Here is a 17,560-nt window from a genome sequence, read left to right on the forward strand (position 1 = left end):
AAATTTTATTGCACTTTATTAAATGCCACTCAATAAATGCAAATAAAGTATAATTAAAGATATAGATTCTTTAGTAATTAATTCAATAACTACTCACAATGTGCTTCTATGTGCCAGGAAATGTGTAAAGCTTTGGACATACAGCAAAAAAAATTTTTAAAGATATTATACCATAACACCTCAGTTAGCTTGCCACAAAATGTGAAGAGGTATCCTCCACCCCAGTCTTTTTAGGGGAAGAGAAAGAAATATCAGGAATTTTAAAGCAGAGATTTTTTTAAAGAAGAGTGCAATTACTTGGGAGGAAAAGAAAGGATATTTAGGGGTGAAGTGAATTGAAGTACATATGAGGACAGCAAAATCAAACCCACCAGACACTGTTTGAAAAGGGGAGAGGAGAGAAAGGAGGCATGGGAGTACAACGTGTGTGGGGGGAGAGGGGAGCATGAGCAGTACATTGCTCACATCTATGGAATTATCACAGTGAAATTCCCTAGTATTGTTAATGTATGTTAATTCAAAAATTAAAATGAACAGTTTTAATGTATGGAAATATATTGTGCCTACAGAACTAAAAATGGGGTTTAGAGATGCTCAGTCCAAACTTCTATCCATGCCCAAAGAATGCAAATGCTTTTCACATCACCTGCCAGTTACAGATGGAGAGGGCGACCCATGGAAACCCCACAAGACCTGCACCCTATCCTAGGTGGCTGACCTGACCAAGGAGATCTTTTCCTCCATCCTACTTAAAACATTTTCATAAGTACAGTGGCTTCAAGTCCTCTGTTGTTTTCTATTTCCCAGATGATATTTCACATTATGATGTGTCATCCCATGTTGTATCAATCACATTACAATATGTCACTAAATGTAACATAAAGTAATATGATTGACACCATCTACTAGGGCTTGTCACAACATTGCATGTCAACTAGGACATTTTTATGGGTTTTGTAAGGAAAAAAAATAAGTCAACATATTTCACAGAACATCACATCCAAGGTGCAAGGGTGGGGGAGGGAAAGAAAGCTCCTTTGAAGATTTTTGCAACATTCCTATTGAGGGAACTGATAAACATCTGCTAAGTAAATGGAGTCAAATGTCTTCCTCATACCCATATCAAGTGCACCTGATAAACTACTGCCAGCCTGTCTCAAGTTCATGGTCAACTCATAGTGCTGCCACATTTAATCCAGACACCTTATGAGATCACTTTTAAAACAGAACAGAATTATTGAACGGAAGACCTATATCTGAGCCAAAGAAGGCAGGAAAAACAGACAGCCTCAGAGGTAGATTGGAAAGTTTCTAGAATTTGTTATGGGTACAAATCTAGTTACAACTAACGACTCAAAATAACCAAAACAAAAAGAAGAATTTATTAGAAAGACATGGGGAGTTTTCAGAGGACTGAGGACAGGAATAGACCCAAACCTTACGAAAGGACTAGAAGCAGTTATTAGAAATCCATCAACATTATTTCCTTACCTCTGTCTCTTTTTCTCTGCTTTTTCTTCACTCTTCATTGTGGTTTCATCCGCAATACTATTTGGTACAATTTACCCCTGTGACAATAACCAACAAGTTAGAGTTCTAAATGATATGGAGATATTAGCAGATATTTGTTGACTTCCTCAATGCAGTGTATTTTCTAACTATGTTCCAATTTCTTAGACTTACAATATATAGACCTCTTCCCTAGCTCCAGAGGAAAAACTCATATCAGCTTCAATTGGCCTAAGAAGTCCATTACCCTGGTCAGTTCAAGCAAGGACACTGAATCTGAACAAGTCCAACTACAGTGAACCCAGGGACCATGTGTCTAGAATATTGGATGTAAGCTCACTCTTCTCCCCTGGGCCCACTTCCATGAGAAAGCAAGTCTGGCACTATGGTAGCCACTTGTACTCTAAGAGGAAAGCCAGACTGATGAATGAGCCAACTAAGAGGAAGGGAAGCCAATACTTGGATCCTGCCCAAGTCTCTCCTGAAACAGTTTTAGGTGCATGAATCTACAAAAATCCCTTTTTGTTAAAACCAGGATAAGTCAAGTCTTCTGTTTCTTGCAAGCAAAGGAATATCAACTTATAGAAGAGACCAACACACACAATCTTACAGATTTTAGGAAAATCTCTGGTCAATCTAGCTTGAACAAACCAGACTAACCAGTCACAGCAAGGGTACAAGCTTAGCTGCCAGGTGCCAAATCCCAAAGACTGGACGAAAGAGCAGTTCCTGGAAAAAGAGTGAGTGGAATTTTAAATAAAATCTATTGTTAATGAAGTTACTCATTTGCTGGATGAGACTGGATAAGCAGCCTTCTGTGCTTTGGTTCATTTCATTTTTTAATTGGTTGGTCACATTTCTGCACCTAAATTCCTTCCTGATGGGAGATTGAGTACTCATTCGAAATAGAAGTTCATATTTCACAGATAGGTTGGAATAAGAAAAATATTTCTACATTCAAGTGGCTTTTTATAGTTTTCACAACTCTTCTGCTTCCTTTCCCTCTGTTGTAGCTGTGTGTGCATATAAAAGGAAGATTTTAGAATCTTTCAACGTTATGATTCTACCTTATCCTGAGTTTCCAAAGCAATAATGTCTTTGAGAGCCTTCCCATTCCAAGGCAGTCATGTGACTCATCCAGTGCTACTGAGGGTGCCCGTGGCTCAGCTTCGTGGGCCTTTCTGGATGAATCCTGTGTGTGAGGTAACAAGAGGTTCAAGCTGTTTATACCCTGTATTGAAGGAACTCTTCCTGGAATTCAGCACGTGGGGAAAGAACAAGGGATGGTCATGCAAGAGTAACATACAGTCTTTGTTGTCCACTCGGGTATTTTGCTTCTTAGATAATAATAAAAAATTGGGAACAATCAAATTGTAAGCATGTCGATTTTGGTGACTCCAACATGATTTGTCCATGTGACAGGATTCTGCTACACTATTGCACATCTTGTTTTTGCATAATATTTTAGGAAATAAAAATGAGGATAAAATTAAGAAGCAAAGTATATACACAAATAGACATAAACTTCACACACACTCCAAAGTGGAAAGGAGTGAGCATTAATTTTTGTGGTTACCTAGAGATTCTTAAAGCAGTCAAATTGTGAATGGATTTTACTTCCTTTTTGTACACCTTTTTTTTGCATTTCCAAATTTGTAAATAAGTAACACTGTTATAATTTTGAGGAAAAGTGTTATTAATAATAAATTCTACTCTTGTAGGTATGGATTTTATTTTATTCTCTAAATTTTGGTCTTAGAGATAGCAAAAGCATGTTGACATAAAATAGTTTTGAGACAATGTAAATATGCCATATGCAAATCACATTGAAGAAAAGGCAAAAAATAACCTAAAAACAACAACAAAAAGAGGCATTATTTATATAAGGAAAGGGAATTTTTGCTCATTGTATTTTCTTTTTGAAGAATTTTGATTGTATAGAAGAAACCATTCACTTTAGTTTCTGCCTTTGAAACTCCTCCAAGTCAGAGGTCAGAACAACTTCCTTCCTACACCATCGTTCTATGGCAGTTGTGTGATTTATAACTCTGATTACACTTCAAATCCCACGCCACGCTAACGTGAGTGAGGTCAGAGATTCTGTTTTCACTCAGTTTCCTTGTTTTCATGGCTTGAAGTCAAATTATTCATATGACTTTAATGCAGTTTTGTTTTGCTTAATTGTATACTGAAAGTCTGGCACACATAATTAATCAATGCATTGCTAGTGACTGTTGAACAACCCGTATCTGTTGGAAATTTCATTGTAAAATACCAGATGCAAAAAGAAGGGGAACAGAAACAGATGAGAGAGAAAATCCATGCCATCTTTTCCTCAGGACAGAGTTATTAAAGTGATCATGTGTGTTGAGAGAAGTCAATTTAGTTTTTTCAGATTTGTCCTCACTTCTGGAAAATCCACAATATACCTTCCATTGTTCGTGTCTGCCAGGCTGGTGCACCAACAAGAGCCATCTCCTGTGTTCTTGACTTCACCTTACACAGATAAAAAGATGCATTATCTTTGCAGGTATATGGGGTCACAACTGCTGTGAATGTATAATTCAGTGCTTTAACAATGCTTTCGCCTTTCCTCCCAGCACTCAGTCATTGCTCTTACACCTTCTCCCTAATTCCATGTGAAAAATTTGTGGAGGAAAATGCTAGCTTAATTTTTTTTCTAACTAAGGCCTTTTATTTTTCAGTTTCCTTAGATTTCATAAGACATTGTAGGGAACACTGTTCTAAAAATGCATAAATGTGTGGAAATTGATTTCAAATTTTATTTCATTATAGATTGCCAGAAGCAGCTGATATATAGACCTTGAAAAGTCTCCTATCCTTTATGAACATTCCTATAAGTAATGTGGTTCAATGTGCCCACAATTTGACTTTCTTGAGCAAATGCCTATTGAGAACCAGCTATTGGTCTGGGCTCTAAGTTTCATTAACACAAGACAAGAATTACTGTTTCTACCTTCAAGAGCTTGTAGTGAAATGGTAGGATAACCAAATAAACCCTGTAATGTGGTACGTACTCTCACTGAAGTGGGCAAGGGACCATGTAGACTCCAGTGATCCAGGAAGGCTTCCTGGATACCTAGCTGCATTTCAAAGGATAGATCCAAAGTAGCCAAGTAGTAAAATGGAGGCATTTTCTCCTTTGATCCTCTTCAAATGTATTAGAACAGGCACCATAAATTCTTCTCAGCAAATGCAAATATTGAGAATGGAGGGGTTAAATGACTTGAATGGTGCACACACCAAGAGAGCAAAATGTGCAGATTCAAACCGTGTCTCTTAAGTATACCTGTTGCTCTTTCCACCAAAGAAAAATAAAGAACCTATCATTGTGTATGGGTGTGCAGTGCCCACACGAACACACTTCACAGAAAGTACATTATTTGTAAATAGAGTTCTTTATTACCTCCCAGAGATATCAAGTGAATTTAAAAACTGCTTCTCCTAAGCACTTTCCTTAGCCAAAACCAAATGCAATACACATTAAGTACCTGGCCCAAGATGACAATAATGGGGAGCTGGGGATTCCAACACACATTCTCTTTTCATTCCCCTGAAATTCTGATCATGATTTCACAGGCTCATGGGCACTGACCTGGTTATTTCTGCACTTCACATAACCCTAATCTTGCACCTACAACAAAGTTCCTTTATTCTTCTATTTAATTGTTACAGTCATTATCACTGTTGAGTAAAAAATAAAATATCTATGTGCTGGCATATTGTTTTATTTTGCTCTGCTTTATGAAGAAAAAGAAAGAGGGAGAGAGGAAGAGAGAGTAGAACTGAAAGCAGCAGAAATTGATCTTGTTTGATGAAAGGCAACAAAAATATATAAGTAGTCAAATTCCCCAGAATACACTCAAATATGAAGAAACTAGAATCAGAATGTGCTTCTAATAAAACTACTGGCTTCAAGAAGTGACTATGACCTGGATGAGTCACTGCCTAAGTTCCAGACACATTTCAGCAACTTCTAGATACAAAGCGGGAACATCTAGTAGGTGCCTGGATTTGGCCACCATAGAGGTGGTGAAACCTCATCATTGTTGAACTGGATTGAGAAGGCAAATACCCTACCAAAAATGGAGAGTACATAGTAGGGTAGATGGTCTGTGTACTCTGAGCAGCAAATAGTGGATACTGGAAGTCCACTTCTGGGTTTTGCGTGGGTCAGAAATAGTGAATCTTGGTTTCATCTGGCTTCACCCTTTAGGAGTTTCCAGAGACCAACAATGACATCAATTTCAAGATAGGGGCTTTACTAACTTTCCAGTACATAGTTCTGTCTGTGACCAAATTATTTTTGTTATTGCTATTTGTGTCAACTTTATTTACAAAAACTTTAAGCATATATCTGAGTCAAACTACATTTTGATCATACCAGTTCAAAATAGATAAGAACAAAATCTCTTGTTTATTTTATTAAAAGGTTTGTGTTTGCAAAAAAAAAAGAAAAAGCCATAGGACAGTGTTACGGCCAGCAGATCATTTCCTGTATTTTGCAGATCTGTGACTCCTACATATGACACTGTTAAACAGGAATATGTTGCTATGTGAATGAAGGAAAAGGCACTTTCCCCCAAATATGGTCCTTTATGGTATCATTCATGGTCCTTGCTCTATATCAGGACTTTTTCTGGGCCCAAGAATTCCAAAAAGGAAAGAAGATGATTTTGTGTTTTTAGACAAAAATAAGCTTTTAATTTAGACTTATCAGGAATCATTTATAATATTTTGATGTTTTATATTCCTCTCCTTTCTCTAAAAGTTGAAATGGATTTAGAGAATAGAAAACAAACTCCTTCGTTAGCTTTATCTATCCCAGAACAGAACCAAACATGTATAAAGAAAAGCAAAAAATCAGAGCGGGAAGGCATATTGGGCTGAGGCTGTGTGTGTGTGTGTGTGTGTGTGTGTACACATGCACACCTGTGCCCATGCTCAATTCCTATGCAAGTGTTATTCCCTACGCCCTGTCCTGGGCAAAGATAAAACACAATCCTCACTCATTTACAGTTAATCTCAAAGGTTAATTTTGTTGCTCATACTTTATCAGCAAAGAAGATATTTCTTTCTCAGCACAGGGCCTTTTGCCATAAATGAAACAGAGAAGAAAGTCAGCGCGTCCTAAGGATTAAGGAGAGGTCGGAAGATCCGAAGAACCTGGTGCTGACAGACTTGCTTATTAAAAAGCGTACCTGGTGGACTGGCTGCCGCTGATGGCCTGACACTGCAGGACTTCAGAAGGCCAGTGCACAATCAGTGGACTGTGCTGCGCTGGGGACAGGGGGCACCGGGGAGCCTTTTCTAATTTGTCAAAGTTGTATCTAATTCCACAGAACAAAGTTTGCAAAGAGAGATGAGCAGAATCCACAAATTATTGCTCATTCACCAAGTCCTTGATGGAGCGATAGGAACAGCGCACAGCTAGGGTTTTGTAAAGTAACTCGACCCCTGCCAGTCGGCTTTGGGTAATTCCGCCTTGTGGGCATAACAGTTTCCCTTGTTTTTTGTTTAATAGGATTATTCCCCAGAATATTAAAAAGATAACATCAACATCTCTCAGTGGCCCCATAAACTATTTCTGGAAATAGAGAAAGAATGGTTCAGGTGTTTTTGTGACTTCTGATAGGACTTTTGTTCTCTCATAAGTTCAAAAGAAAGAATGTGGTTTTGCAAGGGGTGTGCCCAGAGCAAACAAAACAAAAAGGCTAAATTTTCTAGAAAAGCAACATCATCCAAATTCACATTGCCCATCAGAATTTCTGCTTGTTTATTTGGAAAATGAGACTGACTTTCAAATGAGAACTTACAAGTTCAAATTCTGAAATTTAGAACTTGGGAAGAGGGAAAACCCAGATTTACTAATTTCTAGTCAAGAAAGGCTACAAAGGAAATCCAATCTCTGGAAGGAAATGTGTCGAAACATTTCCACATAATTCTCCCAGAAAATGCTGCCTTCTTGTTGGTAAGGAGTGACATATTTAAGCAGAAGCAGGCGCAGTTCTGGCAGGACTTCTGTTGACCTAAGTCTCCACTCCAGAACCAGGACAGTGAAGGCCAACGGTGTTTGAGTCCACCCAAGTCAATGACTTTGCCATAGCAGTACTCAAGGGCTTCTTATAACTCAGTGTTTATAATGATCACAACAGGAAGAGGTGGGAAGACCTGAACTCACACATCACACTTCTAAAAAGTTAATTTACACATAAAACACAACTCATGCACAAGTTGAAGAAGTCCTAACTCAAGTGCTAGCTACTTGTCCCTTTTCATCAAATGCTTAGAGGTCCTCATGAACCCCATCTTCTTTTGTTTGGTAATTCTCTATCCCGTACCACTCTATACTGGTTACTTTCTTTTTACCTAATAGCAAAGACTAGTCAGATATTTAAAATTCATCAAAATGCACTGCTTGTCTGATACTGAATTCACCAACTGTGGCTCTATGGCTGTAGGTACTGATTTTCTCATTACATAGATTTTTAGTAACTATAGTGATTTCAAAAGCTATGACTTTCTTCCAACCTGGGTGGGTTCTCACAAAAATTTCTTCTGCCTTATACCTTTCCCTGCTATAAAGAGGTAGATTTAAAGGATCACCCTAATTTTAGGCAAGATAAAGGAAATTTCCAGGTGGAATGTACCTTAAAGACAATTCTTACTTATTGAAACCCTTTGCTATTGTCTGTCCTCCTTCATTCGAAAAAACCCTTAGGATGCAAGTGTAGAAGTAAAAGGAGGCCCTTGCTTGCTGTACTCCTGAAGTAAGGCTTTGGTGAAGTAGCCAGAAATAGTGGGCAAGATCTGGGCTTTTAAATTAAGACCTGAATTGAAATCTTGGCTAGGGCAGTGACTTCCTTTAAGACCTGGGGCATGGCTCCTACCATATCTAAGCCTCTGGTTTCCTCATATAGAGCAAAGCTGAAAATAGTTTCCCACTATGTAGGATTAATATGAGAAATAACTAAACCATGTGTAATATGATGCTTGTTTGGTAAAATATTCTGTGCATGTCAGGTCCTGGTTTTGTTTGGTTGACTTGTGTTTTTGTGACTATTAACTGCTAAGCTGATTAGCAAGTGATGTTCCCACCTGGTCAGTACACTTAACAACCTAGGCCAAAAGTCCCTGTGATTCCCTTTCTCATTACAATTAAATAGCCTTGTGAGACTAAGAATTTCTATTGCACTCTTCTAAAACATAAAAATTCTGCCCAGAAGCTTGAGGGGCCCAAACAATGTATACACATGTGTGTAAATGTAAAAATGATAAAATTTAAAAATAATAATAAAATAAAACCAAAATCGCCAGGCACTGGTGGCTCACACTTATAATCCTAGCTATTTGGGAGACTGAGATTCAGAGTATCACAGTTTTATGCTCACCCAGCAGGGAGTTTGTGAAACTCCATCTCAACCAATAGTTGGGCACTGATTCCAGGCCAGCTCGGGCAAAAAATAAAATTTTTTTAAGTTTTTGAGACACCCATCTTAACAGAAAAAAAGCTAGATGTGGTGCCTTGGGCCTGTCATCCCAGCAACAGCAGGAAGCATAAAATAGGAAGATGTGGTCCAGGCCAGCCTGGACAAAAAACAAGACCCTATGTCCAAAAGAACCAGAACAAAAAGGACTAGAGATGTGGCTAAAGCAGTAGAGTACCAACCTCTCAAGTGCAAAGCTCCAGTACTCCCCCTTTCCCCCCAAAGAAAAGCCATAAAAGCAAAATAGAAGATATTTCAATCCAGCTGTGTAGAACTTGGAATAAGGTGTGTTTATGAGAAAAATCCTGGCTAATGCAAGTTTCTATAATGTGACCTAAAACTTAGCATGAAGGTTATTAACTGAAAGCAAAAGGAGGTTATGAGAGAAGTGCCTTTCCTTCTCTAACATATGAAAGCCTCTGAAAAGAAAGAAATGTTATTTTCTAACCTTTAATTCTCAAAAGGAGTTTTCCCCCACAAGATCTTCACATGATTGATTTTGAACCACACAGTAGTCTCCAGAAAAGGTATTTTAAAGATCACTGCTTGTCATCAATTAGCCACCCACTCTGTTTCAGCCCTACTGAGAGGGGTTTGGAAAGTTAATTTGGAAAAGAAGATTTGCTATTTGCAAGAAAATTTTGGTAACTCTTGAATCATCCTATATCTTACTGTGATTTATATTTTCAATAACAATAAACTTATGCAATACAATTTATAATAAATTAATTTTGTTCATTACAATTAGCTAAGATATATTAAGTTCTCATTATGAGCTAAGTAAGTGCTAAGCCCTTTACCTGAATTGGTTCACTTAATCCTGCAAAAAAATTCCTTCCATACAGGGATTATGATTTCATTCATTTTACACATGAGAAAACTGAGACTTACCAGGTAAAGAATTTTGCCCAAGGTTATACACTTTGCAAGTCATTGTGGAGTTTGAACTAGAAGCCAGCTCAAAATAATCTGCGTGACCCTTCATTACTATGCAAACCTGCTCGTCCCTCTCCCTGTGTATCTTATCTTCCCACACTGTGGTTATGTCATTGCCTGCCTAGTCCATTGTTAACCTCCAGCAAGTATCAGCTGAGTTTACTTGATCCTTCATCTCAGTTTCCTCATCTATGAAATGAGAAACTGGAATGAATTGGAAACACTGTTGTGCTCAAAATTCTAAAATTACATGATTCTGTGATCCAGTCTCTTTTTCACAGACACTATATTAAGATTTTACAAACTTTGCCTTAAATCTAAATCAAATGTTATTTTATACAGGAAACTCTAAATTCAAATACCTCTTTTCTTTCATCTCTTCTTATTGAGATTTATTTTGGCAAAGGAATTAAGCACACAGGAACTGGGTATCACCCACCTACTTATATACTGTGTGTCCTGGAAAAGTCTTCAGTTTAGTCATCTGTAAAATAAATAAATAAATAATAAAACCTACTTCCTAAGACTTTTATGAACTTTGAATTAATTAGTAGATGTAAAATTGCTTAGGCCATGCTGACAACCTAGTAAGTACTCAGTAAATGGGAGTCCTAAGCCTTCTGTCTCTAACTCAACCATCTCATCTTTCTCTAGCCGATATGCTTACTGCATACATATGCTGGTCTCCATCCACTATAGCTGTGACTTAATCCCACCTCACATACACACCATTCCTTACAATGTCTCAAGCCCAACAAATGAACTGTCTCTCTTACACTGTTCCAATGGCCACTGAAAGAAAAAATTATGACACCTTCCCGAACGATAGAGCTTCAGATAAATAGCTTTTCTTGATTTTAAATTCACAGCTTCTACTCTACTCCTCCATACATGTCATTCATGTATGTTACACAGCACTTACTTTAGAAAATGCCTATTTTCAGACAGAGCTTGAGGCAAGTACAAGTGGACTAGTATCTGTTGTTTGACTTCAGTTTTTATATGCATTTGTGAGGACATCAGATAAATCAATACACCAAAATGTGTGGGATTTTTGTTTTGTTTCATTTTTCTGGTGTTGAGGAACAAACCTAGGGCCTCAGGCATGCTAGGCAAGCTCTGTACCACTGGGCCACACCCCTAGCCCCAAAATACCCAAGTGTGAACAAAACACAATATGTGGTTGTTTTGAATTAAAATTACAAAATTTTATCTGAACGAGGACCAAAACATATGACTATGATTCCATCATTCAGAGACACTGTCTTTGAAATACAGAAGTCATCTTTGACTTTTCTAATATCTTATTCCCTGGCTCTAATCATGTCAAATCCTATTAACCCTTCCTAAATCTCTCTCCAAGAAGAATTCAGAGTACATCATAGAATTCTCTCACAGCATCCCTCACAATCTGTTTCATATTAAAGTTATTTATTCATATGCCTGTCGTCAATGTTGGATGCTTTAGATTGGGAGGAAGTCTGGAACCTGATTTGACTATGTATCCTAGGCAGCTTCTAGCATATAAGGCCTGAGCTACTCTGCACTCCCCAGTACCCACTCACATCCATACACATATCAGGGGGCATTGGTTGGAGCTTTGGTACTTTTTATTGCTGTTCCTTTTGCCCCAAATGCCTTTACCTCTTCCCTCTCTATGTGGTTTAAAAAAAAAAATCCACTTTCTTATTCTTCAAAGCCCACCCTCTCTTTCTACCTCACATCCACAGTCTTCCTGCAGGGTTCCATTGTCCATGTGACAGAGCAGTGAATATCTAACATTAAGATTCATACCACACCCTCTGTCTTCCTTGTCTGATTATGATGACCACACTTTACAGCTCCTATCATAGAGCCTGACACAAAGTGGATACTCAAATATTTGCAAAATTGAACTCAAATTCTCAGGACCAACTTCAGCAGAAAAAATCCCCTAAACTATTCCTGCAGTTTTCTCAGATAACTTGCTACAGTACACTAGGGACAGTTTGTCTACTCCTGTAGGTCACCCTGTGGTTTCTATACAAGGACGGAAGTTTAGCATGAATTAACAGAAAACCAACTGACTCTACTGTGGGTTGCACAGCCCAGTGGCAAAGGCAGAGGAGAAGGAAAAAGATCAAGTCTAAACTCATAAATTCAAAAGCAGACGCTGAAGAAATATCACAAAACAAACCACATGTTGGTTTCCAGAAAATAGGTAGTCACCAGTCTGGGAGAAGCCCAAGGTTCTTCTCCATGGCCTGGCATCAATGGGGTGTGGGTCCCCTGAGGAATATTTGCTTATGTCCTCACACAGGGGGGCATGTGCCCTTCTGAAACACTGGCCTCTCTCCTCATGAAGATTTGACCTGTAGAAGTTTCAAATCTCACTTCTACAGGTCTTCAGGAAGAAGCCCATGACTCAGCCAGAGGATTGGAGATTGCCACCCTAGTCTCCAAAGCATGACACTAACCTCCCATTTTAATGCACATTAGAATTTTAAAACCTATCCCAAGGACATTTGACAGCTGGACAGATGATTTTGTCATTCTTTTCTCTGGTGAAATGAAAAGGTTGTATGAAGTCTTTGGGTGTCATTTCTACCCCCATTCCTTTTTATTTTGTTAGATGGAAAATGGTTTAAGTGTTTTTAGAAAGGGTTTCTCTTAAGAACATGTAAATTTATGCCATCTTTCTGCATTCTTAGGATAACATGCTCTGCTTAAAATCCACACTCCACTTCAGTTACACACACGTAATTCTTCCTGACCTAGATGGAACAGAATACTCATGGCAAATTGAGAATACACATCAGGTCCCACAGCCAAGGAGGGAAGGCTAATGGTGTGCAAACCATCTCCACACATAGGATTCTTGAGGCCTTTCTTTTTTTTAAATTATGCCTCCTTTAAAAAAAGAAAATAAGCTGTTCTTTCATTTCTTATTACAATCTAGAAAAGACCAGCACCTAAAGGGGGAGATGGTAATATTGAGAGACACATGTGGAAATCGCTTTCATGATGGCAATTTCCTGAACTGCTTTCAAAAGCCCTTTTTTGGCTTAAAGAGTCCACAGAGCCCTTTTAAGATTTTATACAAAGAAACTGATCAGTTTCATAACGTTGTGATGAAATTAGAGCCCATATTGCTTAGCTGGACGATTTTACACACAGTAGCTCTCCTTCTTTTATAGATGGGCTGTAATTGTCTGGGGATAAAAATTACCTCTCTCAAGACCATAAAGTGGGGCAGAAATGTCATCAAGTAAGGACAGGAGCCCGAATCCTGCAGTAATTCATAGGCATAAAGAGAATATTCTCATGTCCTGATGGTGAGCCCTGTTTTGAACCTGGCACTCAGTGAAGTAATTCAAACAAGGACTGTCTGGTTTTCTCTTGGCTTAGTTAATGGGAGCTGAATACACTGGCATTCCTTGTATACAAGAAACTTTAGGGCTGAGGAGGCAATGCATGATGAGTCCTGAAATACCAATGTGATTTTCCATCTAACAAATCCCTCAATACTTTACCCAATCCCAAAACTTCTTCTACCTGGTGGCAAATAAAACCCACATCATTTCTGTGGTCATGGGAAATTAGCATAATTGGAAGTAGCAGAGAAAGCTCCCCCCAACAACCCCATTCTGAGGCTGTGCCTCTTTACTCAAATTGCCTCCCTGTTATAGAGAAACTGTAACTTACTACAACAAATTCTCCTTACTTAGAAGTTAGCAACTTAAGTGATTTTGCCACCTATGGGGAATTTCCTTCCCAATGAATGAAAGGAAAAAGGAACTCCTGTTAGAATGTTATGTTCTTTAGCAAGTGGATTTCAAAGGCAGTGGTCATGAATGGGACCATGTATAACTTTCATGAACCATTGGGGACTTCTGCTTTTGTGGCCACATGCACATGTACACACTCATGCAAATGTATGCACAAATAGAAAATCATACCTGATAACTGAACTGGTATCAACATGAATATGTATTAAAATACTTTCTTCAACCTAAAAGTTTACTTTTGATTTTAGAAGAAATTAAGATTTAATTTGATTTTAGAAGAAATTAAAATTTTTCTGGGATTTTTGTTCGTTTTTGTTTTACTTTGCTGTTTTGTTTTGTTTTGTTTTGTTGAGAACAGGTCTTGCTATGCATCGCAGGCTGACCTTTAACTTATGATCCTGTTGTCTCTACCTTATGAGTGTTGGGATTATAGGTGTGTACCACTACTCCCAGCTTCACTGGACTTTAAAAGTGTAGTGGGCCTTTGGCATCATGCCTGCTGTGTCTACGGGTTAAGTTGCCCTTGATGGCAAATACTTTTCACCATTTGGATGGTTCTGATTCTCAAACCCCAGCCTTTGCACTGGCTGAGAGCCTCGGTTTCTGTCAGTGTGAGATGACAGAATTAAGACTTCCTAATCTACATTATCTGATTGGTCCTCTCCCCTAAATCAATGAGTGTCATTTTTCCTATTTTCCTCAGAAATTTTAAGAGATTGTCCTAAATTGTTTTAGTTGGCATTGACAATGTTTCACAGAAAAGGGAAAAGAATGTGAATGAACATTTGCCAATTACAGACAATTCACACATAATCCACCATTTGATTCCCAAAAACCCCATGGGATAAAGTCTGAATCCTTCATCTACTCTGACCAGTCAAGGAAGAGCTTGGACAGGGGTGGGAAATAAGCATAGACATAATATGAAAATTTGGGAAAACCTGATAACACAAAATTCAAAAGATGGAAACTAGGTGCAAAAAAGGAGACAAAGTCTATGGCCTCAAGCCAGTCAGCAAGTGGAGTGAAATAGCAGCTGGGGAGGGGCAGGGAGAAAGGTGATGATTTGCTATGGCAAACCGTCAGCATGCTCAAGACCCAGCTCTCCTGGTGTTTAAATGTGTAAGGGGGAAATCAGGTTTAATAGTTAGAGAATATTGTCCCCATTTTACAGTTAAAGAGACTGAGGCACAAAGTGCATAGCCAGTTTCAGGTTACGCAGCCAGGAAGTGGCAAAACTATATTTAACTCCTAACACTATACTCATCTGCATGATAGACATCTCTAGAGAACCAAGTCTCCATTCTGGACTTTGTCAGTGACCTCCTAAGAAGATATTCTGTTCCTTGTATGACCATTAGGAGCAAGGCATTGCCTGAGAACTTGCCAGATTAGTCTCCATTAGCATGAACTATTGTGCATTTCCTTAATAATTTGCTTATAGATCAAACTCATAAAGAAAACATGCAATAGCATATAGAACAACATTCTATGCTAAATGAATACACAGAAGAAGGTAGAGAAAGCTATGTTTTCCTCTTTACAGCTTTTCAAGGAAAAACTTGGGAGCGAAATGGAATCCTAAGGACACAGATAACCTGACCATTCAGTCTGCCAAAAGAAAAAAGGAGACTGCAGCAATTTAAATCATCTATGTATTGTGTGTTTGACATTTCCCAATCAATGGACGCCCTCAGGATCCCATTTCCAGTTGAAGGCTGTAGCTCCAATTCTAGCTAGAGGGGAATGGTCTAAATGAGAGTCCATTTCAGTTGCATCCCTCCAGCCAGGTCCTCCGAGCCTGAGCAACCAGCCACCTGCTCAAAGCACAGAGGCAGAGCACTGTGAAGGTGGTGGAGATGATCCACTGGCTCAGAGACGACGGCCATGCACAGCCGTCAAAAGTTATCCATGTAAGGCCTCTTTGATTCCTACTGATGACTTACTTTAGAAATGAAATCTTAAAAAACCTTAATTTCTTCATAGAATTTACCAAAAACTATATCCAACCTGTACTTTTATACAGTCTTCCTAAGAGGTCACTCACAAACCTAGGGAAACTTTCATTATTATTTCATAACTATCAAAGAATGCATTGCCTGATTAATTCCACCATTTAATTACACAGAGAGAGGTCTTTTATCAAAGGTCTACAACCTCTAATTTGGTTAACACTCTGAGTGGTCTAGCTTAATCACTGGAGAGCTACATCACATCTGTAAATGCACAAATATATTTTTCATAGTTCAAACAAGTTCTTGGAGCATGGAAAGAACTTTGTTAAGAGCTGAAAGACCCATAGCCACATTCTCAATGCTTTCAGGAGGAGCTTGTATCTTAGGGCTCTTTTCCTTGCCATGACTGCTTGTTGGCAAAAAGGAGAACAGTGTCCTTTTGTTGTAATGCTTATTATGAGAGTTTGGGAACACCCACATTAAGAGCACATAGGACTGAAAAATCAGCACTGGCCAGGTCCCCTCTCTCTATGCAGGACAGAACCTAAGTGATACTGCAAACCAGACTTACAGCTCTCCTGAAATGTGATCCTCACTTACTTAAGCCTTTATTATACATCTGCTAGCACACACACATCTCAACTTTGGCATTTGATCACAAATACATGCTGGGAACATTTACCCGCACTAACATCTATGTAAAATAGTGAGGAGTTCACCACCAAGATTTACAGAATATTCCCAGTGCAGTTGGCTCACATCTGTTCAGCACACTCAATGCTGTGTTTACTTGATGCTCAAGATAGGATCCAAATTCTAACAGGCCATCCAATGCCATATTAACTTTTCATAAGGAAAGCTCATGTGTATGGTGTGTGTGTGTGTGTGTGTGTGTGTGTGTGTGTGTGCACTTGTGGATACTTGGAGAATAAGGAAGAATTGAAGCCACAGTTGACAACATATGAAACCTTTAGATGTGTCACAGCTGCTGAAACTGGCATTCATCCCCTGATCAAGGAATTCTGGGATGACACATATTTATGAAGTCCATTGTCACTGTGTACTTCAGCATCTCTGAATGCTGTCTTGGAGAGTAAAGTCAATCTGAGGTCACTATTTCAATGTAGTTTCCTTTCTAGTAAATCCTACTTTCAAGAAAATTCCTGCTATGGTTCACTGGTGTTTAACCTATCATATAATATCCAGGTTTACTGTGTTGGAAGAAGCAGAACAGTATTAAGCTTTTCCCACAAGCCTGTGATTGCATTTGACCTAATAACCTGTATTAGATTAACATTTATTCTACAACTACACAGCAAGTCCTGCACCTTGGTGAGCTGCAGTTTATAGAGGACACTAACCATTTTTACAAGTGGAACAGGAAAAGGGAATTGAATCTGAGGGAGTAATTCCAAGCAAGTATGTTGCTGCAGCAGTTAAACTGTTTATATGAGGAGTAGGGGAATTACTTCTGACTGACCTCTCTTTTTATCTCCTTAAAAGACAAAGTGCAGGTTTCTATAGCCAGGACAAACTCTGGGGAATGCAGCTCTAAAACATATAGGAGCCATAGGGCTCTGCCATCCACCAATAAGGAGTAGCTTCAAAGGCAAGGCGGGGCAGGAATGTAAACAAAGTAAAGTTACTGGAATTAGGATGTTTTAACAGTAGCTGGAGTTCAAATGTTTTCCCTTCAGCCCCATGCAAGATCCCTCCAGGTCAGGTGGGACAGAAGAGAAACACAAGTTCAAAATGAGACCAGGCTTTTCTAGCACAGATATTTTGATGGAGAGGCCTCTTGATTTTCCTTGGCCACAGCTCAGTTTGTGGTGGATTCATTAAGAAACATGTCAGGCTTTAAGGGAGACTGAAGAATGACAACAAG

At 38.7% G+C, this 17,560-nt stretch overlaps 1 long non-coding RNA gene across 8 annotated transcripts in view; it reads right to left on the reverse strand.

The window, feature by feature from the left end:
* Positions 1-1,811, reverse strand: part of LOC141414829 (uncharacterized) — a 211,076-nt gene extending 209,265 nt beyond the window's left edge. For all 8 annotated transcript variants that reach the window (XR_012439723.1, XR_012439719.1, XR_012439717.1 and 5 more), the window contains exons 1-2: positions 1,684-1,811; positions 1,492-1,568 (exon numbers count right to left, since the gene is read on the reverse strand). This is a non-coding gene — a long non-coding RNA (uncharacterized lncRNA). The remainder of the gene's footprint in view (positions 1-1,491; positions 1,569-1,683) is intronic.
* Positions 1,812-17,560: the final 15,749 nt, after the last annotated feature.

This window comes from Castor canadensis, chromosome 12 (genome assembly GCF_047511655.1).
Source record: "Castor canadensis chromosome 12, mCasCan1.hap1v2, whole genome shotgun sequence".
NCBI classification, from domain to species: domain Eukaryota; kingdom Metazoa; phylum Chordata; class Mammalia; order Rodentia; family Castoridae; genus Castor; species Castor canadensis.